The sequence below is a fragment of the Phalacrocorax carbo genome, chromosome 1, assembly GCF_963921805.1.
Source record: "Phalacrocorax carbo chromosome 1, bPhaCar2.1, whole genome shotgun sequence".
Taxonomy (NCBI): domain Eukaryota; kingdom Metazoa; phylum Chordata; class Aves; order Suliformes; family Phalacrocoracidae; genus Phalacrocorax; species Phalacrocorax carbo.
In genome coordinates this window covers 42,892,741-42,904,062 of record NC_087513.1, presented here as the reverse complement: position 1 = coordinate 42,904,062, position 11,322 = coordinate 42,892,741, and positions in this window count along the sequence as shown.

The window sequence follows — 11,322 nt, the reverse complement described above, 5'->3', positions numbered from 1 at the left end:
CCTGTTTATATTAACTGAGGGCGAAACCCTTCATGTCAAACAGCCTGCATTTCCAGAAGATAGCCCCTTGTATGAACATCTGGTCTCCTCCCATGTTTTCCTGTTATATCACTGCATTATGACATATCCTGACGGGCCCCATCCTTCCCCAAACTGCAAACCAGATGAACATACTACATAAGTTCTGTAAAATGGGAAAGATGTAAGCAAATCCATAAATGTGCTGCCTGGAAAGGTGGTGCGGCTGTTCAGGCATGGACCTCTGGGGCACGACCACCCTCACACATCCACATTGTTTCAGGGAGTCATTTGCTGTAGGACTATCCACCATGTACTAGCTTGTTGGGGAGTGGGGAAGCTTGTCATCCATGCCATATTCACACTCTCTGAGAAAGGACTAAAAGGTGCACATAACTATATTGCTTCTATAAGGACAGTCCCTGCTTTCTTGCCCCCAGTTGGCATTTAGAAGTCAGCAATACTAATGAACAGGAAATAAGGAGAAACCCCTGGAAGGGGGGGAGAGGGAATTACCCTCATTGCAGCAGTTCTTGAAAAAAGCAGTAGAGAATTTATCTGAAAATGAGAAAAGCTTTCAGTCCTGTCCTTCTGGTAACAGAGGGCTGTTCCACACAGTACTTTCTCCAGAAGAACATTCGTACACCAGGTGGGCACTCTTTAAGGAATCCAATGAATCTGTGTCAGTCTGCTATCAGGAGCATTTCTGCTACATTTTAATTGAGTCCTTGCTGCAGTATGGTTGAGCTAACATAAGTACAGGGTAACAATCCTTTTCTTTTCTTTTTTAGTATTTTATTGAGTCATTGATTCTACTGGAATTGCAAAATAAAACTTTTGCTAGTTTAGATGAAGTCATGAGTTCTGTCAGCAGAAATCCATAGATCAATTTGAATCCATAAATCAGATTTGTGATTTCTATTTGAGGAGTCAAATCTTTCTGTGCTTCCTCTCAAGATAGTGAAAGTTATACCATGAGTAAAATATCCATATATATGTATTTATAAAATACTGGAGGTAATTTTTAAACTCTCCATTTAATGGATTCATCATTCACCCTTACCACAATCACCTCCTATTTTTAAGAGTCTGTAACTCACCAGTGCAATTTTAGTTTGTTGTTCAGGGATAGATTTTTTTTTTCAGTGAATATCCTGTTGCACAGTGATACAATTCCAGGAGATTTTAGGGATGAGTCACTTGTATGGGCCATCCATCATGCCATAGTGAGACACACAAAAAAAACCCAACAAGCCACTTGGGATCTGGATTAAATAGCACTTGAAAAACATCAGAATTCATGTTATGACGTACTAGAAGGAGAGAATTTGTTGCACAGACAGCTAAACAATAAAAGCTTGCTTCGATCTTTGCTTCCTAAGGCATTCAGTTTTGTGAGGCTATCACTTAGACCACTCTGAGGGCATTTAAGCATCTGAGAGTGCCTAAAAGTCACATGCCATTTTTAGACTATGAAGACAGTAGACCTCAAGGTAAAGTAATCTTTCTTGGGCTGTTTGTTGGTTATGGCAGTTACATCTGATTAATTTATTTTCTCTTAAGGATTGGTGAGCAGGGCAAGCTAATCCTTGGTGAGACTGTGCTGAAGTTAATGAAGTTGCATTCAACGCAGTTCAGTTAAAGAAATGAAGAGGATTTCACTTTGTACTTCTGGAGGAAAGGTAGGGCAAAAGAGGAGAAAAGGACAGACTTCTCTAAGTAAACTCAGGACAATGGGTGTATCTGGAGATGCAGAGAAATGTAATGCCTAAGACAAATATCTTGGTAGCATGCTAGTTAGGCTAAGGTGTCTCACCGTTAAATGGTTTTGAGTGCCTGCAGTAAGGTTATGTCATGTAATATTTTCCTCACTGCATTTATCTTAATGCAATTCTGTACTATCAACATTTTGGCCCTGGAGCCAAGTAAGACTAGGGGTATCTACATGTTCATAACTTCTGAATTTAAACCATTGGAATGCACATCTGGGATGGGAGCACTGAAAATATTTCAGTTGATATGAAACTAAGCAATGTTTCTGCTTAGCAACAAATTGCTGTGAGCACATCACTGCTATGCCCAAAAGCCTAGCTACTGTGGCCAGGAAAATCACATTAATATCCATACCAAGCATGTTGTATTTGAAGAGCTGAGAAAACTGCTAAATGGGTTTTCTAGCCAACACAGACAGATGAATACCACTACCCTATAAAACTACTTTTTGACTATGTGGGGATTTTTTTTTTTTTTTTTCAGGAAGAGAAGCATGGGGAGGTAGAAGTGAAATGGTCTCCACAAGCTCTTAACAGCACAGCTAGCAGTGTCCCTCATTGCCTGTTCAACAACTTTCTGTCACGTTCTTGGTGCGCTTGCAGTTAGCTCCCCTTCCAAACACCTTCTTCAGACAGAACATTAAAAAAAAAGGGTCATTTTGGCCTGAAAAACCATACAATTTCCAGAAAATTGTGTTCTAGACACAGATACATCTCAATAATGGGGATCTCGGAGGACAGACAAGTGGGATCATCCTTCACTACAGAAGTACTGGCATGTTTGAGTTCTGCAAAACTTTGCCTATATCAATAATTGCTGGTTTCTAAGCAAACACCAACAGTGAGGCTGAACGAGAAGCTTTCTTACCTTCACTTTAACCATTCACAAATCCTCATCAGCAGCAAAACTACAGCCACTCAGTTCTGCATCGCAAAAGGCCTCACCAGGTGATGATGGCCTTAGATAACCAAATCTGTAATACTGCACTCTAGACCAAAATATGCTCATGACCCAAATATATTTTAATCAAAATGTTTTTTTTTTTACATGTGCATGTGACATACGGCCTCATGTAGGAGGAGTGTACAAAGACCCTGAGCATGTCAATGCATTGGTCTAGTGTTCTGGCAAGCACTAGCACTGTCCCATGCTGGAACAAATGCAGTTTCTGCTCCTAGACACACAGCATTGCTGCCATTAGCGCAGCTGCAAGAAGGTAACAGGCCTCGGGGTCCAGCTGACTTGCCAGTGCCTGCCCTCATTTTCCCACTTTGTAGTCAGGTACATATATTTCTTCAGGCTACGGGCTATGACGCAGTGTATAGCCTGTGTACTGGGCATTTGTTCTGCTGGATGGGCATTTCGAACATGAAAAGCTAATAGCTACTAACTTGACACAGTCTTTGGTCTCAGATGATGTCAAAGACATTGGCTGTGCCAAGGGTCAAACAATGCTACTGCCTCCAGAGATAGTCTCTGTCAGGTAAGACCCCTCACTCTTTTCCCCAGCATTACAGGGTGCTCATATGGCACTTATATTCCAAAGAGCAATAAGCAATCCCAACTTTCCTTGTGAGGCAAGAAACTAAATCTATTTATGACAAAAACATAAAGCATTTTTTCTGGTTTTTAAACAGATTAAATAACATAGATGACACTGTCTTGGCACCTTTTTCAGTTTTCCTTATATTTATTGTGGTTTGACCCAGACAGGAGCTTTTCCAAGTAGCCACAAATGGCAGAGGGACACAGACAATCATGTGTCTTGGTTTCCATCTTGGAGAGAAAGATACCTTTCCTCACATTTTCTGCAGATTTAAAATTGTCTCTGTGTGGTTTTAACAAGCTTTCAGCTTTTGAGAATTTTCAGAGAGTGCTTTCCTTGACAGGTCTTGACATTTTTTTCCACAAAACTATCAGCCTTCACACGACAAAATAAATAGGTTCAACGTGGGTAACATCAAGCTTCAAAACTGCAGCTCCCGTAGTATCTTTCCATGACTTTGCCTAACTGACATCTGCTGAACCTGTAAGTCACTGCTGGAAGCAAAATTGCTCTTTCAGTTATTTGCACACAAAGAACTGTTGGTGTGACTGAGGGAGAGAAAATCTTACAGAGGGGACATTAAAAAATCAACCTTTTCATCCTTTGTGAGAAACAGATATTATGTTAAAAGGAATGAATAAAACACACTGAACAGTGTATGAATACTAGCATTGCATGTTAAAAGACATAAAGCCACATTTATAATAGAGATGGTGGTTGTTTAGGAAGCTTTGCTATTTCCTACGTGTGGTCACTTATCAGTAGCCCATAAATCCATCACCCAAGACTCAATTTTTGTAAATCTGTATTAGCTAACTCTTTGTTGGTTGGACAAACTGTCCTTTTCTGGGCAATACCATATACCCTCTGCAAATGGAAAGAAACAACTCTCTGTCTAATTAGCTGCATTTATTGCTTGCGTAAAAAGTACTGGAAGAGAGCCCCATTACGCGTTACACACATCTGGAAACATAATTCCTGCCCTGAAAATTTAATTCAAGTTAAAGTATACTCAGAGGATCACCAATAACATTCTACAGTTAAGGAGACTGTGCTGTCATAGACATACTCCATTGCAATTGCTAGACGAAACGTAAGTAAATTATCACAGAAAGTGCTTGCAGGACCTTGAGTGATTTCATAGAGGAAGAAGCAGTGAGTCACAATAATATAAAGAGCATGCACATAACTTTACTTTCTTCAAATCTGATTGGCATGTAGGTTTACAGACTCTTTGCTTTCAGAGGGCAGGTTTGGATAGCAGGTACAAATCTCTTTTCAAAACAGCCCTAATTCAACAAGTCTTGATCTGGTGAACATAAAAGAGGGAAGTTCCCTGGAGTTCTTAGCAGTTCCCAGTCCATAAAGGAACCATGCACCAAGGTGGACTTCAGAAAGACTGACATGATTGTAAAGGCACCAACAGGTTGATGCAGAAATCAATTTATTTTAATCTGGTTTTAAAACATAATTGTACTGCTACAATAGTGTGGTTTTGATGGCTTAAATGCACATTTCTATAGTATGACACATTCTCATTTTTCAAAATACTCTATTTGATTTAACTTTACTGGATTTAAAACAATTATTTGGGTGACATTGACACTATGCTTTGAAAGTTATTTTGTTTTAAAGCTTAAGTTATTCTCTTATTTTGTCTCTCAATTAAGGTAATTTATTTTACTTAAGCATATATGATTTTTTCACTTCTTAAGTAGGGGCAGAGGCTAACCGTGCAATTCTGCTAGGCTGAGCCCAATAAAGAGCATATGCAGCCCATGTCACTGCACTGCAGACACCACACTAGAGGGTAGAGGGGGTGAGCTCTTCAGGGCTGGTTACTGGTGCAGACACCATTCCCTTCTGGTCTAGACTTGATGAAAAAGAAATAGTTGAAGAAGGCTTGTGGAATAAAATATTTTAAGAATATCCCTACTGCAAAACTTAAAGGAGACTTAGAGGAGGAGCTGTGAGTTCCTTCTCATGAACCCAGAACACACAGTGTATAGCGCATGGCCCCAGGGCACCCAGGCTTTTCCTCCCACCAGCCCCATCCATCTTGATGGGCCATGACGGTTTCTTGGACACCCTCACTCTTCAGCTCCCTTCCTCTGACCCATCATCCTGCCCATGTGAAGTGGACCACTTGTCTCTGGAGGTGCTGTACATGCAGCCCAGCCCTCTCTCCTTGAGAACTTCCCCAGGTTCTGAAGGGAATTGTCCAGCCAACAGCTCCAGCGAGGAAGGTGAGGCATGCCCCGTGCTCCCTCACTGCCCTTCTTTGGCCACCTGCACCTGAGCGGGAAGGAAAGTTGGTCAACATTCCCCCCAACCCTGGGATTTCTTAAACTACCTAACACATATTTGCATGCACATGACATGTAATGTAATTTAGAGACTAAGAACATGATTTAGTGCTGTATTCATATACCCAAGGGAAAACCAGCAGCCCAGAAACTCAGCTGAGTGTGGGTCTCATTGCTTTTGACATACTCCTCAAGACAAATGACTGTCGCCATGTTGTGATGTCCAAAAGAAAAAAATAGGAATAAAACTTCTCACTTTACCTTTTAAAAAAGTGAGTCTAATCTGGTCCGGTGGGAAAAATGACTTACCTTCAATCATATAATGAACACTGCTACAGGGCAGACTTACCTGGGTGATTTGTATCTTAACTTGCCTCAGTTTCTTTTAAAGCTTAACCTTCAAGCTGAGTGATCTGGTTAATTCTTAGTTTGAGCCTAATCGCAAGATTCCTATAAAGTTTGTTAGCCTCACAGGCACATTTCGATTACCTCAGCTCAGGTTTAGCATTTTTTTTCCTTCCCTAGAAAATACATGTGAGCTCAGTTGTTCCAGAACATGAAGCATTTCTCTTTCTGTGATTTTTTTTTAGCCTGTGTTACGTTAGCAATTGAACTTTCCCTCAGCAACAAAACCATAATAAATGTTCAGTTTCCATTGAACAAAAGGAAAATCAGGGTAAAGTCTGCTTAGCTTCCTTTGCCTGTGAACTAATGAACACAGACCATAAATGACTGCCTGCAAGATCCAGTTATCTGTCTCTGCGAAAGGAACATACACTGCAGGAGAAAATGAGATTGCAAGAAAGAGGGAAGCTGGAGGATTAATAATTACAGGAAAGGAAACTCATTTAGGAGCCTAACATGGTCATTACGTAACTAAGCTTTGTTCAAGACTGTTCAGATGATAAAGCAGTATAAACTGAGAATCAGCTAATGACTTGCTTGAAATGCTTTAGAAGCTCAAGCTTGGTTTTGTTTGGTTTTGTTTTTTTTTTTGGCATGAGCCTTGACCAAACGTAGATCAAGGGGACTTATTAACTGATTATTATCCGACGTGTTCTGTACACATGAGGAGTGCTTTCCTTTTCCCAGAAATACAGCCCTCAGCAAGAAATAGGCTCTTCTCTTGCTGAGAAGGTTTGTCTTCAGAGGGCATATCTGAATTCTTTTAAGTCTCTTTATCGCTGTCTGCATATGTCTCCTTCAATGTAACGGTACCAACCAGGCAGCAGCAGCCTGATTCACTCCTCCAGTGACATGAGTGGTCTCAGCTAGTTCTGCACTAGAGGAAGACAAGTAAAGACAAACAGGAGGGAATAGCAGCCTAGTAACCACTCTTCCAAAACCAAGCCACCTTTTAACAGTCAACTAGCAACATGCAGAGGCCTTAGGCTAGAATGGCTAGCTCAGACCTCAACCAAAATCCATGTTATCCCCAACATGTCTCAGGAATCTAATTTGCTTGTCTCTCCCAGTGGGTGGGTGAGTGTCAGGCTGTCTATCTTCTGCTAGATGGCAGCAAAGCCAAAAAACCTGTCTCTTCACAGTTGGTCTTGTCATTAATGAATAGATGCTCATGGATTTGCTGGTAATTGCTTCCTGGTAAAAGAAAGCGGCCTCATCCAGTTTTTCATGGCCATGCCAAACACACAGCTCTTGTTCCTCATATCTCCACATAGCCTTCCTTTCTTCATGGTAGAAATGAACTAATTCAACAATAAAAAGAATAGAAGAATTTAGGGAAATGGGGCATGGACTGTGTTAATGATAAATAACTGTACACTTGTTTACCATTAGCATAGGGACTGTACATCAACATATAGTTCAGCGCAATGTTGAACTACTCTAAGAGTTGACAGCTCCTGCTCATTTCCATGGCACTGCAGCTCCTTTTTGCCAAAAAGGCCAAAAAAAGATATTACCAACCAACTTAGGACAAAGTCTGATTCTGTTTTCATTGGTGGAAGTCTGAGGTTCAGCAATACATGTGGTTTCCAGTCCGACTTTTATGAGTATTCACACTTTTTCAATAGCGCTTATCAAGACTTCTATTGCTTCACTGTGCTAGCAAGATCTCCTGTAGCATATTAAACTACAGCATAAGAAGCAGAGGTACATCAGTTGGGTATATTAATCTGGAAGCCCAGCAAAGACACTTACAATAAACCCTGCCAATGTCTTCCAGAGATTTGGCACACAATAAACTTATGAATTTCAATCTTATTTCATTTTTATGGCACCCCTGGGTCCAGATAGGATTCTGCTGTTTGCCTGGGAAATGAGGTGCTCTAGTTTATATAAATGAAGGAATGATTGAAAAAAATCATCCTGCAGATGCTTGGAGTGACAAATCATACTGGTGCATGCAAAAATTTTCATCTCTAGTGTACCATTTTCATAAAAATTAAGTAATTTATTCCTTAATTGCTATAAAATATCAGGCATCACTGACAGTGGATAGCCAGTGACCATGTAGAATTGTAAGGAGATTTAGTGGCAGATAACAGATATGTGTAAAGATTGATGTGAATGATGCATTTATTTATGGGATGGTTACTGTAGCCCCCAACTGGTGAGTAGGATGCAAAGGGCAAGATGCCCTCTTAATCTCATAAACTTCAGAGTCATTAAAGTAATAACCATATTTATGTCTTCAAAGCACTTTGTAAACATTAACTAATGAATCTTCACTATGTACCTGTGAGGAAGACATTTTATAGATGGGGATGTGCACAAAGAGATGCAGAGGTTTATCCAAGGTCACAGCCACAGCCAACATTAACAGAGATTAGTACACAGTGTTCATTAGACCTCATTCACATTGGGAACAGTGTCTTAAATATTTCATTAAAAATACATTGCACACCCTCTCATCCAAAGCAGAACAATACTGCAGCTGTGACAAATGTCCAGAAACTAAAATGACCTTGGGCAGGGCCATCTCCTTTACCTCTTGTCAAATATGCCTCTCTCTCTGCTTGGTTTATTCCCATAGTATCCAAGATAAACAGAAATTACAGTGCAGTGCAATTACCTACACACTATTCCACAACTTGACTTATTTTTAATGAGTGCCATATACCAAAAATAAAAGGATTGCTTGAAAAAACTGCTTTCACAGATCTGGCTAGTTTCTCAGGTGCCATAACTAACTGTCCTAGTGCAGTTCTAGCTGAAGGAGTTGACAAAACCATTAAAATTATATGCCTGCTCTTTGAATCCACAGTTGGTACCAGCTCCATGTTTACAGGGTGATATATTCACCAGGCCAAATTCACAGCAGGGCCTGATATCAAGGAAAAATGCAACTGCACCAGCTGAAGAGAAGAGTGCTCTTAGCTTGCTGCAAACTCCTCATCACCACTCTCTCCTGTGCCTCAGGAGAGCATCTCCTTAACCACTTCTGTTAGTCTAAACAACTCCATTCGTAGGTATTGGTTAACTCAGCTCACGTGGACTGAACCAACGAAGGGAGTTTCATGAGCAGCCCTACTAGCAGATCTGAGCAAACCGGAGTTTTTGGCAGCCCAGCAGAAAAACAGGAGCAGATGATGCTCTCTCCCGCTGTTGTATCGGTTTGCAGTGCATGTTTTCTCACACTCTGGGACAACGTATCAATGACACACCTTCAGTCATCGGGTACGAGGGATGCTTCAGTCCCACTCCTACTTCCACTCCACCATAGCATTAGTTCTATTCCATAATCTGTAACCCCTCTACAAAAAGGAAAGATGATGAGAAGAAAGCAAGAAACATTACGTAGTGTGGCATGTCAGAGCACCTCAGTCATGGCAGTCCTTGCCAGCATCAAAATATTTCATCTTAAAGGTAGGTACCACCCATTGGCACATTTTAATACAGCTTCAGCTCCTTGATGATCAGAGCTTGGGAAGAAGATGAAGGCCATCTAGGATGACAAATGGGAGTTTAACGTGCACCTTTTCTGTGATCTGCATACTTACAGCACTGCTCAGCTTTGATTTCCCTAGTTCAGTATCTCCTTCTCAATATTGTCTTTGAAACCTATCGGTGATATTTGTATCTCATTGCATCCCTGAATTGTTAATTCATTCACCTCTGAAGGAAAAGAAGGAGAATGTCCCTCCTATTTTACCTCATAACTTCATTTTTTTGAAATGTTTATTTCCTGTCTATAGTGGAAACTGGGTTTCTTTCATTGTTTGATTTTCTTACCTTGCTTTTGCTGCATACTAGACTGCAACCTGGTTTCTTCCAACTGTAGTTGAGGTAGATAGAGCCTTAAAGGGATAAATTAGTTTGAACATTGGCAAAATAGTAGAGGGATAACTCTGCAACAAAAGCAACATCTATATGCCTACCTGGAACACCTGTAAACCATAAGGTAGTTATAATAAGTCTTCCTTCTTTTCCCTTGCCAAACTATCTCCCAACCTGTTCACTTTTTGGTATTTGTTGAACTATAGCAGAAATAAAACCAGAGATTTATGCCAAAAAATGAATTTTTGTTTCATGCAAGAATTTTATGCCTTTTAATAATAATGCAACATTAGCTCATTTTTAACCCAAGCAGACACCCTTTCTTTCCATTAACTTCTGCATGTTCTGCCTCAGGTGTATGATTAATAAAGGGCCAAAGATGGAGGAGTTTATTTATCCAATTAATCCTATTAAGAACAGTGGGGAGTTCAAAGGCTGGTAAGAAAAACGACCCACTTGTTGAAATGTTTGGACCAAGTAAGAGAAAATTAGTCCCATCTGTTTTTTCTATATTCTTAAGGCAGAATGAACAGCTATGCAGGAAAATACATTTCTGGTGTATTTTAGAATCATCATAGTAAAGTAAGAGGCCATTTTCAGACAGCATTAAAAAAAAAAAAAAGATTTCTGGAAATTAATACTATACCAGCTGCCTAGCTTTTTAACAGTAGGGCATGGAGATTCAGTCTGACAGAACCATTACTGAGTGGTAGGTGTGCTACACTTGAAAAAATGGAGTTCTCTTTTTCTGTGCGCTTTTTAAACACCTCTGTTATTACAGACACCGGAACGGTAACAGATTGTGTCTCCTTAATATGTTTAATTATATTTAATAGTGTTTCATCTCAGACATTACAAGCTGGGAATGAAGAGAATGCCTGGGAATGAAAAGAGCTGCCAGGCTTGGAGAAGAGAGATCAATGAGGAGCCAAGGACCATTTCTAATTAGGGAACTACTTCAGAATGGGATAAATTGCTGCTCAGTCTAATTGATTTATTTATTTATTGACCAATTCCATAAAATAGAATATTATTTCCTATGTATGCATTTATACTAAGAAAAAAAATTGGGAAAACGCCAGAAGAAGGAAACAAATGCCAAGCTACCTACCCAAACAACTGAAGCATTACAGATCCTATTACAGTTTATAGCAACTGGGATTAGAAATGCCACAGAATACTCTCCTGCCATCCTTTTACCGACAAATCTTCTGTGTTCTTCCAAAGCAGTGACTGCCAGATTAGGTCTGTAGCACTGATTTCTAAGGAGACATCTGTTAAGATCCAGGTGGGATTCAGAGCCCCCATCACTTTGAATAGGCCCTTCAGCACTGTAAACCTTTTGAATCAACATAATCGTCTAATGGATAAGGAGGGCAGGAGAACCTATTTCTTTTTAAATGTTGGTTTGCTGAAGCTTAAAGTCCCATAAGTTTCCAA